The following is a 16591-nucleotide window of genomic DNA, read 5'->3' as shown; positions in this document are numbered from 1 at the left end:
CCCAAAGCTAGAAGTGGATAAGTGGTATATACACAGAGAATATTGGGCAGTTATATGCCATGAACAAATCTGAAGGAGAGCAGCATGGTGGGTCTTTATCAGGTTAAGTATGGAAAACTCTCACCAATAAGAATGCAGAGACCCAGAGCTGGAGTGGAAGTCAGATGGGAGGTAGAAGACATGACATAAAGATGATTAGTGAGTAGGTTGAATCTCTAGTGACCCTAAGCCACATAGAGTAGTGTCATAAGTAGGAAGTTTTGTTTAAGTCTCTATGAGACTATGAGAGAAAGAGTTGGGAGGAAGTTTTTCTTGACCCTCTATGTTCTTAGATATGAATCCTCATTATTTTTGTTGTAGAATTAGAACCTTTCCTATGGTTAATATGCTTTTTAATCTGAGTGCTTGAAGGCCCTTTTGGGGAAATAAAATAATCCATATGCTAAAGTATCTGAGCAGGAGAGACCCGTGAATTAGAGATTTTGTGAGAATGATTTCCCAAATTACACCTGAGTTCTTATATCAGGAAGGAAAACTGATGCCAGGGTTATAAGAAGAATAATCCACATTTATGAAGTGCTTTATGGATCTTTCTTTATAATACTTCTGCCAAGGAATGCAAGCATCATCTTCTCCATTTAGAGAAAGGTCAACTGATTTATCCAGGACAATATATTGGGGAATATCAAAACCAAAATACCCAAGTCTCCTGAATTCGAGTCTTGAATTCTTTCCTCTACACTGTACTGTTGATAGAACAAGGTGGGGGCAACTAGATGGCACAGTTAGAGCATCGGCCCTGAAGTCAGGGGAACCTGAGTTCAAATCTGATTTCAGACACTTAACACTTCCTAGCTGTGTGACCCTGGGTTTCTCTTAACCTTAATTATCTCAGTAAAAGTAAATAAATTACTTAAAAAAGGAAAGAACAAGGTGTTGACAAATAGTTGCTTTCAAGCTCTATTTCTGCACCCAGACTATTCTTTTAAGGCAGCTTTTATGTTGGCCCATCTTTGTTCAGCAGCATCCATGCCATTCTTGGCCCAGACTCACAATAGGCACTTAATAAATATATTGAATTGAACTGAAATATAGGATACATTTATAGAAGCTGTGGGGAAGAAAGTACAAATAAATGATTGGCAAGATATATTTCAGCTGCCTTTTTTAGATGTCAAAAGACCTCAGTTCCTGTTATCTTGTATAACTTTGATCAGTTTAATTTAGATAGAAGAAAATGATTTGAAGTTCTGGGAATGGAATTGTAGGAATAAAGCTCATAGACAAACTGGGAAAGCCTAGGATAGGTCTTCTCAGTATAAAAGTAGTGACAATTTTGCCTGTTTTTTTGAGTAGCACCATTTTGCTACTGACCCTGGGGTCCCTCTGGCTGAACTCTATTATACATGAGACCATATTATAAAGACGGCCTTCTGCTACTTTTGGTAACTTAAACCTCTTTGGATCATGTCCAAAATGGAACTGTGGGAGATCCAATTTCGTGCTATTGCATGTTGTGTTATGGGGAGGCTTTGGTGTATTGCTATATTTGTACTAAACCCACAGTGCCCTTTTCCTTCAGAGATGCTCTTAGCTTCTGCTTAGCTACTGAAAATGACATGACTCACAGGGAAGAACGTGAAAAATTTTATTTTTCATGACCAAAATATCAGAGCCTAAAGCCAGACTCAGTTTTCACCAGTACTAACCGAAACCTATACAAGCCCCTTCAAAGCCTGAAGGGGCTAATCAGTGGTAAAAGGGATGATCTGAGACAGAGGCATTCTGTCATTGCTGTGGGCTCCTTGTAGGATTGCCAACTTTTTTCCTTTTAAGAAAGAAAGGATTTTTTTTGTTTCTGCTTTCTCTTGGGTTGTTTCTCCTGTTTCTGTCCTTACCAAGTAACTCATCACCAAAAACTGATTCTGACTCTGGAAGGGAGTGTGTTTGTGGCACTTATAGAAAATGTTAAGAGTTGGGGAAGTTCGGTTCTTCCCCTAACTGGCTATGAGCTAATGGGTGAGTCCCTCTCCTGGCTTTTAATTTTCCCATCAGTAAATGCAATATTATTCCCCCCATAGGGATGCAGTGAGGCATTGTCACTAATATGTCTGAAATGTACTTGGTGCTCCTCAAGAGAGAGGGGCTACTGTGGATCCCACAGCACTGTGGCATATCTGCAGAACAGATGGCTGTAATTGTTTTAAAAAAATGTAACTGTAGTGCTGAACAAACTCTGGTTTTTGTCTCCTGATTTGCTATGTTAGAAGATTTCAATTCTCTAAGAGGAAATGGACCAAATGCACACAAGCACTTGTTAGAAACAAATGGGCATGATTAATTTTTATCTGTTTTATACAAGTGGTTCCTTAAGAGTGAAGTGGGTGTTCCCTGGGATAAAAGAAACAAGAGGGCTGAAATCAGCAATATCATAGAATCTTGGGTTTGGGCATCATACTGAGAAGTCATTTGATATCTTTTCACCTTATTTCCACTTTATTCTGTACTATCTTGAATTCATACTTTACCATAAGAATGTGCACCTCACATTATGTCCTTCAATAAAGTACAAGACCTAGGTTTTAAAAACTCACATCAAAAATAAATAAAGTAGGGAAGGATATAGTTTTTTTCCCCTGAGATAATTGGGGTTAAGTGACTTAAGGGTCAGACCATATTTGAACTCAGGTCCTCCTGACTTCAGGGCTGGTGCTCTATCCACTGTGCCACCTAGCTGCCCAAAGGATATAGTTTTTGAAAGTATAGCTAGGAAAAAAAATTCTTGACCAAACAAATACTAGAGAAAATTACAGGAGATAAAATGACCAATTTTGGTATTGTAAATTGGAAAAAATTTTATACAAACTAAAATTAATGCAATTATAATTAGAAGAGAAACAATTGGGAAAATCTTTGCAGCAAGTTTCTCAGAGAATTATAAGAATAACAGTCATTCCCCAATATGCAAATGGTCAGAGATTATAAATAGGCTGTTCTCAAAAGAAAAACAATCTATCATTTGAAAAAATCTATTAAATCACCAGTAATAAAATATTTTAAAATGAAAACAACACTGAGCTTATGCTTCACACCTGTTAGATTGGCAAAGATGATTTTTAAAAAGGAGGATGGGGAAATGTTGATTGTTAGAGAGCACGAAGCTGTGAAGCTGTTTGTGAAGCTGTGAGCTGGTCTGAAAAGCAATTTGGAACGACAATCGCACCCCTATTCCCTACTCTCCATTTTACTCAGCAATGCTATTGATATATGCATCGCTTAAAAATGTAAGAAAAAGGGAAAAAATCCATATGCATAAAAATATTTATAGCAGCTCTTTTTTTTCCCCCTGAGGCAATTGGGGTTAAGTGACTTGCTCAGGTTCACACTGTTAGGAAGTGTTAAGTGTCTGATACCAAATTTGAACTCAGGTCCTACTGAATTCAGGGTTGGTGCTTATTGCAGCACTTTATGTAGTAGCAGAGAACTAGAAACAAAGGAGGGAAGGCATCACGAGCACTAGCTCCTGCTTAACATTCCTACTACCTCTTTCTAAAATAGTCAAGCATAACAAATTCATTCTTGGCCACGTTCGAAACTGTATTTCTCATTCTGTATCTCTCTAGTCCATTGCCTTGAGGTCAGGAAGTGACTAACATGCTTTCACCAGGGTCCCCTGAAGTCACAGTTAGTCATCGTATTGATCATTTTCAAACATTTTCAAAAGCTATTTTTTGAACATTTTATAGCATAGGAATGTAATAAAATATTATTGTACCATAAAGTAGATTCAGAGAAAAGAAGACTTAGGTTTCTGAAGTGATACAGTGTGAAATAATTAGTTTCAAGATCTCTCTCTCTTTCATACACATATACATACATACACAATACGTGGTACAGAAAAAATAGCTTTTGAAAATGTTTGAAAATGATCAATACGATGACTAACTGTGACTTCAGGGGACCCTGGTGAAAGCATGTTAGTCACTTCCTGACCTCAAGGCAATGGACTAGAGAGATACAGAATGAGAAATACAGTTTCGAACGTGGCCAAGAATGAATTTGTTATGCTTGACTATTTTAGAAAGAGGTAGTAGGAAGTTAAGCAGGAGCTAGTGCTAGTGATGCCTTCCCCCCTCCCAAAAATATAGCAAAGAAAGGAGTGACATTGAATCATTAAAAAAAATTACACACACAAGGGACAATATAAGGAAGTTTAGAAGGGAACACAGACAGACAGGGTAGCTTTGAAACCAAATTGGTGAATTTGTATTTAACTTAAAAATAATTTATATGTAACAGATTCAAATTTTTGTATTAACTCTTCTTGTTGAACATTACATATAAAAACGTTTATATTTGGTAGTGATTGTTAAATTCAGAATAGCAACAACAACAACAACAAAAAATTCTTCTGTCTCCCTGATCTATATTTTGTCTTAATTTATATTGGTTCTTAGTTCAGTGCCTATTTTTAAGTCTTTCAAATAATCTCTCTCTTTCCCTCTGGAGATTCTCCATGTTCATTTCCTTTTTTTAGGTATAGTGCCCCAAGCAAATGTGGCAGTTTAATAAAAGTCTGATCAATAAAATTCCTATTGACTGTCTCTACTTCCAAAACAATCATAGGATCAGTGATTTATAACTATAAAGACATTAAAAGACATCCAGTGCAACCCTTTCATTATACAGATAAAGGAAATGAGGCTCAGAGATGTTAAATGACTTGGTTAAGAAAGTAGAAAGAAGAAGATCTAGGATTTGATCCTAGTCTAGTCCCTGTGACTCAGAATACAGATTACTTTCTTCTATATTTCACTGCCACTCTCTGATGTAACTTACTTCAATTTAGCTGGCATTTATAATTGCTCTGTCCTGGGGAAAAAACAATACTCCCTGTCCTCAAAGAGCTTAGAGTCTCATTTAGGACTTACCAACCATAAAGTGGCCCTTGTCCTTTAAGAGCCATTGGCCATAAGCAAAGGGCCTCAGCCTATGCAGGGATCCTTTAGTCATATCTCTAGGATTCATAAACTCCTTTTGGTCATACTTGAAGTCCTCCTTCTATGTTCCTAAGAACTATATTCCTAAGTTATGACTTTGGGCTCTGAACTTCGAAAATCTCATGGCCACAAGACTTCAAGATTTATACTATTATTCCACTTATGTTTTAAGCGCTTGTTTTACTCCAGTAACTCTAAAATCATTTTCTTTGAGAAAATTTGATAAAAAGGAAGTGTAAAGTAACCTTATTAAACTATCACTTCTAAGAGATTTACTGTCATTAGAGAAATGTCATGGTGGTACAAAATGGCAAATCCCTGTGTCATTTATTTATGAATAAATAAATGAATAAATGAATGAATAAAAACACCCAGTGTTTTCTGAAGAGTAGTCAGGGTTCTAAAGGGTTCACTAGGTCATGAATCCACTGGGGAACCTTGTAATATTGTACAAGGCCAATAGAGGGAAGCAGAGAGGAGATTTTTGAGAAGGTCTTTAGATGGTAAATTCTTTTACGTGTCAAAATTATCTGATTTTCCAGGGAATAAATTATCAGATAGATGCCCAGGTAGAGTAGAGAGAAAAAAAGAAGCCTGGGACTTAGCACTTCTAAGAAACAAGAAAATTAAACACACAATAGGAGTTGGCATCTGGACCAACAAGGTTAAGGATCAGAGTCAAAGAGAAAAGTGTGAATTGTTAGGACAGTTTATATTATAAACACTTGAAAGCCAGAATGAAGGATTCAAGGTATGTTATGGTAAGAGACAACTGGACCTGACTCTCATTCTATAGGCTTGGATACCTTCTAATGGCTTGACTTAGAATGATTCTTATGGTATTTCTTCTGATCCTCAAAGGGGTATCCCCTGATTGATCCCTAATATTTAACCCAGATTTGGTTGTTGATGTATCTGGGTAGGACCCAGTTGTAATATCAATAGACAATCATTTGTATGCAATGATGAGAATTTAGGATCATCTTCCATATAAAATTAATTCTTTTTGGGGAAATAATCACAAAAGTATCATAAAAAGTTCTATTAGATATAAATTTTGTTATATTAGTATTATCTTTTTCCTGAGGGAGTGGTTTAGGAAGTTACTAACACCTTAGTAGGACTTAGTTTATTAGATTTATTTCCTCTACAGCAGGAGAGGTAGCATGAAAATACTGGTTATTTGGGAGAACTGGAAAAGTAAAATAAAAATTGGGAGGAAAGGAAAAAGGGTAGATACGTGTTACTCAAAAAAACTTTATTAACTTCTCAATTTTTGCCTAAGGCTGATCTTGATTCTGGAAGGATGATGAAAACCTATGAAGATTTCAATGGGGATAAGTCAGAAAACTAGCTTGTTTTCCTATCTTGACCCTATTCAATTCTTTACTTGTTTCTTTCTCTAGGTTAAACTAGATAATATCATATCTTAGGATGATATAAAACATATCCTAAGCAGAGCTGTTCTTTTTATGAGTTTGCAGTTTTTCTGTGTGATACCTTTGAGGTTTAAGGGTTCATGGTTAAGGGAAAAGTTAAGTGTTTGTAGTTAAGGAATTGTAAGTCTTCCTTAGGAAGGGCTTTTTAAATTTTTTGCCCAAGAAATTTTTATGTGACCCTGAGCATATCAGTATATAAAATAGACATATAAATCAAATATTGACTGAAAATAAATCATAAATTTATTTTAAAACAATTCTTTGGCTTACATATAATTTTGCCATTAATTGAAAACAAAAACAAATTTGCATAGTAATGAGATGGATTGCTTGTTTATTTTTACATAAAGAATTAAATCTTGGCAGAATATTTGATACCTTTTACTGTTGCCAAATTTTTTGTGACCCATATTCAGCTATGCAACCCGATATAGGGTCCTACCCACAGTTTAAGAAACTTTGCTTTTAGGGCAAGTGATCATGGAATTTATAATCTATAAACCAAGAGGAATATGTACATAGCACAGACCAAAACTAAATGTGACCTTACTTTAATTGCTAGGATTTTGATATTATAGTAATTTGAAATTGTTATTATACTCATAAGAACATTTTGAAGTTTATTGAATTACCTTTTAATTAAAGTAAAATTTGAAACACTGATAAGTAATATACTTTGCACAAACTGTATTTTTGTGTACCCCTCCTCATGGACTTTCCATTCCCTCTGTCAAGTCTAACTGCTATCCCTAACATATTTCATTTTATCTCTCGTTTTTATGCTAAGAATGTTCTCCCTGCCTCACTCTACCACTTGGACTCCCTAGGTTCTTTCAAGACTTTTCAAGGAACCTTATCCCATGCAAAGTCTTTCCTGATAACTTAAGTTGCTATTGCATGTGTAGGTGCTCTAGTGGGCAGAGCATTGAACTTGGAGTAAAGAAATCAAATTAAGTCAGCCAGCATTTATTTACTAAGCACTTATTATATGCCAGCCACTGTTTGAAGTAAGTATGTGTGATAGAAAGACAAAAACATAGTCCTTGCCCTCAAGGAGCTTAGAGTCTAATGGAAAAAGAAATACATAAAAAAGAAACTGAAGGTGGGATGGATGGCTCAGATGAAGCTACTTTGAAGAGAATTACTAGAAAAAATCTAGAGTCAGGAGTACAGATTGAAGGGGAATGAAGACAGAGCTGATTTGGACATTTTCCTTAAAATGGAGAATCTGGTAGGAACCATAGAAAGATGCAACAAAGGTGGAGAATACTTTCAGTGTGAGAACACTAGATGTAGAGAAAGCTTAAAGAGTTAGTTTCTGGGCTATTGTAAAGAAATTCCAGAGTTTAGAGTACAGATTGGAGAGGAATAAAGGTCTGAAACCTGACTGACACTTAACAACTCTGGGAACCTGAGGAAGTCATGTTCTCAACCTTAGTTTCTTTATCTGTAAAATTAAGATAATAATAATTGTGCCTTCTTCACAGGGTTGTTATGAAGATCAAATGAGATATTCATAAAATACTTTGCCAATTGCAAAGAGTTATATAAATACTATCATCATTACTCTTTGAAAGTACTTTATATTTACCTTAAACATGTTACATCTCTTTAGTAGGGTGTAAGTTCTGTGGAGACAGAAGCAGCTTTGGTTTTTTGTTTTGTTTTGTTGGTTTATTTTGTATTTTCAGCACCCTGCATAAACTCTAAGTCTGATGCATCATTATTTCATGGTGGTTACTGTGGTTTCTTGACACCAGAGTACAAGTTCTGGGAGATTCTATGATTCTGGAGAACCTTTGTGGACCTTCAGTGAGGTCCTAGAAAGAGAGTGAAAGAAATTATTTTACAAGGACTACCATTAGCTAAGGAGAGAGATGCTCATCACCATTTTGTAGGTCACTTTTGTAGGTACTTTAAATGTGAGTGAGGAGGTATTTAACCTCCCTGGCCCAGAAAACAAAGGGATTAGATTAAAGTAGTTTCAGGTCATTTCCATCTCTAAATTTATAGTGCTCTAATCATATGAAAAGTAGAATAAAATAATATTATCAAAAACATATTAGAAAAAGGCATGGGCTATCTTTATTAGATGTAAGGCATAAAAGATGTTTAGTTTAAGTGTTGTGTGATGTGATAGTTGATAAACTCTGTGAAGCATTAAAAGACATAGAAGTCCTCCAGGGCTTTGATCAGCAGAATGATGGAAGATTTAACGAAAAATGTATCCAAGAATAGTTGGGACAAGAAACTGTAAATTGGATGTGATCTGCCCAACTAGAAGGAAATACTCAAATGGTGGGATCAGAATTATGACATACATGTAAATTCTTATGCTGAACAAATATTAATTAAAATATGTAAGTTTTCAAATAGGAGGAAACTAATGAATGGCAATATTTGTTAACATTTAAGTAGTTAACAATCTGTTATATTTTGTTATTTGTTATTTGATGTTATTAAACTTCCAGATAAATTATAGCCTTATTAAGATGATTTGCCACTAAGGTGTCCTTAGTCTTTCCTCCCTTTGTAAAGAAGTAACAAATTGGGCAATAAGAATAATTTTCTTTGATACATTCTCTAAGTGAAAGTAACTTTATTCTTTACTTTCTTCCTTGTAGTAAGAGGTAGTAAGTGATAGTTGAGCAATATTGCATATGTTGTCAGAAATGGTCCCTGGATCAGTTCAAAAGATAATAGGTTTAAACCTAGAAGGAATATCAAAGGATATTAAATTCAGCTTTTTCATTTTGCAAATGATGAAACTGTGACTCAGAGAGGTTATGCAATTTTGCCAAGATTACACAGATAAAATGTGGCAAAACCATCATTTAAATCTAAATCCTCTGACTTCAAATTCGTTTCCCTTTTAACTATTTGGCTATATTGATTTTCTTTGTTATAAGGGAATTTCTTGGGAAGCTGATTACTAGTAAATAGCTGTGGTTTTAAGAAACAAAAAACCTTAGTAGGGCATTAAAAAAGGACAGCTTCAAGTCATTGTGTATTCCATTTGTTTATGCCAGATAATCCAGATTTAAATAAAGGCAGCAATTTTTTAGCAGGTGGGGGGTGGGGTTTGTGTGAGATTACAAATTGGGCAAAAATTAATGAGTTTTATTTTAGGAAATGTCTAACCAAATCTTCCTTTAAATAGCTTTACTTTGTGGATGAAAGACTTTCCAGAAAATTGTTGTGCAATCATTTTTCAGTTGTGTCTGACTCTTGATGATCTCATTTGGGGTTTTCTTGGCAAAGATATCAGAGTAATTTGCCATTTCCTTCTTCACCTGTTTTACAAATGAGGAAACTAAGGTAAACAGGGTTAAGTGGCTTGCCCAGAGTCACATAGCTAGTAAGTGTCTGAAGTCAAATTTGAATTTAGGGAGATGAAGCTTCCTGAGTCTAAACCTGGCTCTCTACCTGCAGTGCTATCTACCTGCTTCCAGACGAATGGTTATGCTGAAAGAGAGGGAGGAAATGAATATTTATTAAACATCCACTTTGTGTCAGGCACTGTGCTAAGTGTTTTACAAATATCTCATCTGATCCTCATAGTAGCTCTGGGAGGTATCCTCATTATATATATACTCCTCATTTATAGATATCCCCTAAAACAGAGGGGAGGTTAAATGACTTACCCAGGTTATATAGCTAGTGAGTGAAGCTGGAGTTAAATTCAGGTCTTCCCTCCTCCAGACCCAGCAATCCATCCACTTTGCCACCTCGTTGCTTCTCTAGAGATCCCATATAGATAGCAAATGAAAAGAGAGGTCAAAAGAGAAGAAAATCAGTATGTCAAAGACATTACCATTATTTATTTCTAATATACAAAGATGATAATTTAAACAAAATTTTGGTTTATTAAAAAAAACAGAATAGAAAAAAGACAGAAAAGGAAAACAAAGCAAAACTAAACAGAATATTGTCATGCCCAGCAGAACATCAGGGAGTATTAAAAATGTATAATAATAAATTTCCAATTCAAGAAAGGATATATAATAGTACAAAAAATTATAGTCATGAGTGTCCATCTTTTCTTTACTTCCTTATAGGTAGTTCTTTTTTCCTCCTCTGCACACTTTTTTTTAACTTTATTTTTTTCTCCCTTTCATCCCCTCATCATCCCCAAGTAGGCTATAGTTAAGCATAGATATATTTAATATATACACACATACTCACATATATCCACACATATATAATATATAATCACACCCATTTACAGACCCACACATATATACATATATTTATATACATACACAAAGTGCCACACATACATATCTATGTTACTATGACACACACACATACATGAATTTATCCATATGTAAACATGTACCTAAAACAACGTTGATATGGCTAACATGATGATAATGTTTTGAAAATTGATGTTAAGACAAGTCAGGTGTGACCCTTTTACCTGCATCTGAAATGGGATCTCTGTCGTAGACCTGGTTCACATGAAAGTTCATAGGCATTAACATCTACCTGTTTCAGGACTCTGCAGGATTTGAGTGGGAATCACCTAGCCCATGAGACATATCCTTCTTTAAGCTTAATTTCATCAAGTTCTAGGGGTAAGAACCAAGAGATAGATTTTTGTTCATGCCAGTGGCCACATAAACACACTATAGATTTAAAGTTCTTTAATACAAAAATCCTAAAAAGAATAAAAAAAATACATTAAGGAATTTTGATTTTGTTTCAGCTTATCTGTAGCTATTATTTTAAGGAATGACATTCAGTGGTTTCTCTTACTTATAGCTGCTAAGTATCAATAGTGCGATTTGAACACAGGTCAAGTCTGATATTCTACTTATGACTCTCTGCTGCCTTTTGGAAGGTGATGAAAAAAATTTCCATTCTTCCTTTGTGTCTCCTTTTGTGTTTCTTTTATTCTATATCTCCATTATTCTATTTATGTGGATCTAAATGTATATTTATATGACATGGGACCTGTAGTTTTGTCCCCTGTTTCTCCTTTCTCTCTCTCTTGTTTTCAATTTGTCACTCCCCCCATTCTCTTCTATGTTCCTTTGTTGCCTTCTTTCCCTTCAATTAGTCGCAAAATGTAGCAAAGTCTGTTTAACTATTCATTCATATGTTACAGGATAAAGATTATTTTTTTCCTGTGAATTAGAGTCTTGTTAGAATCAGTCAGTAAGCATTTATTAAATACCTACTGCTTTCAGGGTATTGTGTGGGTGTGTTAAATGATGAATGCAAACAGAAATGAAATAGCTTCTCCCTTCAAAGAGTGGTGACAGGGAGGAGATGACAACATGTTCGTATGTAAATGTAGTATACTTAGAAGATGATGCAGAATGAAATGTAATAGCTCATATTGACTCTCCAAATTAGCTTTATATCTTTCTCACTAACCTACTTTCTTGTATGCCCAAACTCTCATGTAGTAGGATTGATGTCTCACATGTGGATGCTTCTGCCTTAGTTGATCCGAGTGTGTCCCAAAACCTTTGACAAAAGTCACACAAAGTAAAGTAAGGTAATTTTAGGACAGAGAAGTACTTCTAGCTCAGGGGAATTTGGAAGGTGGTGTTTGAGCTCAGTTTTGAAGCAAGAAAGGGGCAGCCAGGTGGCACAGTGGTTAGGATGCTATGAGATTGATCTTTCTGAGTTCAAATCGGGCTTTAGATACTAGCTGTGCAACTCTGGGCAAGTTATTTAACACTAAACAAGTAAACAGGTAAACATCCTAGTTCCTCATTTGTAAAGTGAACTAAAAGAAATGGCAAACTAGTTCAGTATCTCTATCAAGAAAACTCAAAAGAGATCATGAAAACTTGGAAACAACCAAAATGACTGATTAACAATGACTTTAAGAAGTATAGCAGAGAGACTTACATGAACTGATGCTAAATGAAATGAGCAGAACCAGGAGATCATTATATACTTCAACAACGATACTGTATGAGGATGTATTCTGATGGAAGTGGATCTCTTCGATAAAGAGAGCTAATTCAGTTTCAATTGATCAAGGATGGATAGAAGTACCCAATATATTATATTACACCCAAAGAAAGAATACTGGGAAGTGAATATAAACTGCTTGCATTTTTATTTTTCTTCCCGGGTTATTTCTGCCTTCTGAATCCAATTCTCCCTGTGCAACAAGAAAACTGTCCGCTACTACACACATATATTGTATCTAGGATATACTGTAACCTATTTAACATGTAAAGGATTGCTTGCCATCTGGGGGAGAGGGTGGAGAGTGGGAGGGGAAAAATCGGAACAGAAGTGAGTGCAAGGGATAATGTTGTAAAAAATTACCCTGGCATGGGTTCTGTCAATAAAAAGTTAAAAAAAAAATAAGTATAGCAGAAGCAAGAGAGCATCTGAGGCACAGGGAATAGTCAAGGTAAATACAAGGAAACTAGAGATGAAGTGTCAGTTGTGAGGAGGTCAGTTTGGCTGGATTGTAGGGAATAATGTATGATAGAGTTGGAAAGGTTCTCCAACCTCACACAGACTAATGATGTAAAGGAGGAAAAGTGTTTTGGAATAAATGTATACAGGTGGAATTGCTTGCCCTGTGGAGATGTGGCCTTTTAATGTGCCATGGCTAGGATCTGATTGAGAAGGTGCAGTAACAGCAGAATTCTGCAGGAAAAAAGGTTGTCTCCAACCTCCCTCACATTACAGCCATATTTTCATAGAACACTGCATTCACTAACAAATTAAATAAGCCTGGGTATGGCTCCAGTGGAGCTTTTACATCTGTTTTGTAAACATGGACTTCAATTAAGGATAATAATTCTAATAATCCTGATGTGCAGCCGACAATTGTCAGTAAGGTATCAGTTATGAGGCTCTTTCATCCTTTTTATTCCCGCAAGGGTGACTGCTTCGATTCCAGTGTGTCCCAAAGCTTCTTTTCATCTGGAAACCTCCTGAGGCTTGAGAAAATGTCTTTCTCTCTCTCTATGTATGTGTCTAGCTACACATTCATTTTCTATCTAAATTCTCAGGCTGATACAAGGAACTAAATACAGCTTCTTGACCTACCCAGGAACCTCTTGGACACTAGGGAAAGGATGGCTAACCCATCTCAGGTAGAGAGAGACAGTGCTGGCTTCTCTAGTAATGAAGCCATCTGTTAGAAGGTTATCTTTCCTATGTGATTGCTTCCCCTAAGCTCTTAAGCATATTAACCACACTTGTAATTATACACATCTCAGAAAACACATAAAAAAGGGCCTTCTTAGCCAGACTTTAAAAACTACAATCTCCTTCTGGTTTCCTATTGTGGGTTGTACCCTAATGCTTGTTTAAAAGAGAGAGAGAAGAAAGAGGAAGCAAAGGAAAAGGAAGGCAATCCTCCATTATCGAGGAGCTCACAGGTGAACTTTGGCTCCTGTTTATAGCATTAATTTTGCTCTGTGTGAACTGAATTTGACACAGCTTTGAGGTCTAAAGTGTTCTCTCTCCATCTTGTGGTGGTGTATGTGGTTATTTGGTGCTGATTTGCACTTAGAAGATGATGCAGAGTGAAAAGAAATAATTCATACCTAGCTCTCCAGAATAGCTTTATATCAGGGTGAAAAATATCCACTGTTTGGACACTTATATCTCTCTTTGCCAGTGACCTACTTTCTTGCATCTAGCTATTTGGCACTATTCTGTCCTAATGAGCCTAAAAACTCTGCTAAGAATATACTTTTTTTTCCCTTGGTAACTCCTTATGTCCTCTCTTGGGTTAGTAGGATAACATAAATTCACTGAATTTATTTTGGCATAATTTGGCATAATTCATTCCATTTGGGGCATTACATTATAAGAAAAGTGACCTAGATATTGGAATGAAAATCATCATCATCATCACTAACATTTATATGATTCTTTAAGATTTGCAAAGCACGTTATAATTATTATCTCATTTTACCTTCAAAATAACCTTGGGAGATAGGTGCTATTATTGATCCTATTTTACAGATAAGGGAACTAAGGCAGAGACCACTTACATGACTTGACTGAGGTCATATAGCAATTATTTGAGGCTGGATTTGATTTTAGGTTTTCCTGACTCCACCTATATGCCTATGATATGAATATAAGCCAGTAGCCAGATAGACTTTTTTTTTTGTTTTGATGATAGGGTTTTATTTTATTTTTTATTATTATAGCTTTTTATTTACATGATATATGCATAGGTAATTTTTCAGCATTGACAGTTGCAAATCCTTTTGTTCCAATTTTTCCCCTCCTCCCTCCCACCCCTTCCCCCGGATGGCAGGTTGACCAATACATGTTAAATATGTTGAGGTATAAGTTAAATACAATATATGTACAATGACATGTCCAAACAGTTATTTTGCTGTATAAAAAGAGTTGGACTTTGAAATAGTGTACAATTAGCCTGCGAAGGAAATAAAAAATGCAGGCAGACAAAAATAGAGGGATTGGGAATTCTATGTAGTGGTTCATAGTCATCTCCAGTCAGGGAATTCTTTCCCTGGGTGTAGCTGGTTCAGTGCCAGATAGACTTTTTAAAAAAGTTACATTCAAATAAGGTAGATTATGATGTAATGGGTTGCCATTTTAGGGAAGGGAAAAACTTTTAAAGAAAAAACCCACATATTCATAATACACTGTCAATGGAATTATCTGGTAAGCCACATTTAAGACAGAAAAATCTCCTACAATTTTTTCTCCAAGTCCTTGAAGGTTAATTCAATGTTGCTGATTCCAATCATGTGTTTGTCTAAGTATTGTCTGATTTCCTATAAAGTTCTCTTCCAGTGCTTTATCATGGTGGGAAGATGATCCAAAGCTGTGTCTGTAGAGCTCAAGCTCTGGAGATGCTACAAGCTGGAAAGGCATCAAATACTGACCTGATGATGGTAATGCATTGGAGATGGGCTCTACTGACATCATCTGAGAACAGGTCTAGCTAATCAACCAATCCAAGAAGAGTTTATTAAGTATCTATGATGTCCAAAACCCTGAGGTTACAAAGACATGAAATAACAGTTTGATCATTAATCAATTTGATAACTTCTAGTCAACTTGATGAAATTTCAGGCATCTCCTAATGAAGGTCGCTTTGTACAATGACATCTCAGTGACTGGGTTTCAGAGACTGGAAAATGTCTCCAGATGATTGGCTAAATCTCAGGAGATAGAAACTTGTCAGAGGAATTTCCCTCTCTGTGGACTGTAAAAATAAGCTGTGAAATGGTTTAGACACTTTTCTTTTCACCTTTCGCTTTTTGTTGGACTTCCAGACCAAAATGAAGAATGGGAGAAGAAAGGGAATTTCTTTCTCTCCTTACCCCTGAGGAGCAGATAATGGTAATTAGTAAAAAGTACAGGCTGCACTAACTGCCTGTTTACTCAGGTGACCTGATGTAAATCTAATGCCGGCCATTTGCTTCAGACCTTACGTTTCCTTTTTTGAGCACAAGCTGGAAATTAGTGTGATCTTGTGAATGAATTTTTCTAGTCTTGGTACTTAATTTAGGGGAAATAGAGAGTTGGAGAAGTCTGAGGTTTTAAGCACACAAATAATGAGGAACGCCTAAGGCTGAGAGTTAGATATTTGCTTGTCCAGTGTTTCTCCAAGATATATGTTTTGATGGACTAACTGTATGGGCTATATGTACAGTGGCAGATTCTGCTTTGGATGATGGATTTTCTGTTGATTTACCAGACATTGAACATGAACATGAAAATCCAAGTTCTGAGAAAACAAAAAACAAAAGAGTGATCTGATCAGGATGAGTTTAATCAGGAAAGACTTCTTGACAAAGGTGAGATTTGAAGTAGATCTTGAGGTAGGTAATAATTTTCTCAAAGGCAGAAACTCCTTTTTTTAAAATAGCTTTTTATTTACAAGTTATATGTATGGGTAATTTTACAGCATTGACAATTTTTCCCCTCCTTCCCCCCACCCCCTCCCCTAGATGGCAGGATGACCAGTAGATGTTAAATATATTAAAGTATAAATTAGATACACAATAAGTATACATGACCAAACCGTTATTTTGCCATACAAAAAGAATCAGACTCTGAAATATTGTACAATTAGCCTGTGTAGGAAATCCAAAATGCGGGCAGGCAAAAATATAGGGATTTGGGATTCAATGTAATGAATCTTAGTCATCTCCCAGAGTTCTTTCACTGAGTGTA

The sequence above is a fragment of the Antechinus flavipes genome, chromosome 4 (genome assembly GCF_016432865.1).
Source record: "Antechinus flavipes isolate AdamAnt ecotype Samford, QLD, Australia chromosome 4, AdamAnt_v2, whole genome shotgun sequence".
Lineage (NCBI taxonomy): Eukaryota > Metazoa > Chordata > Mammalia > Dasyuromorphia > Dasyuridae > Antechinus > Antechinus flavipes.
Note: the sequence above shows the minus strand (reverse complement) of the source record.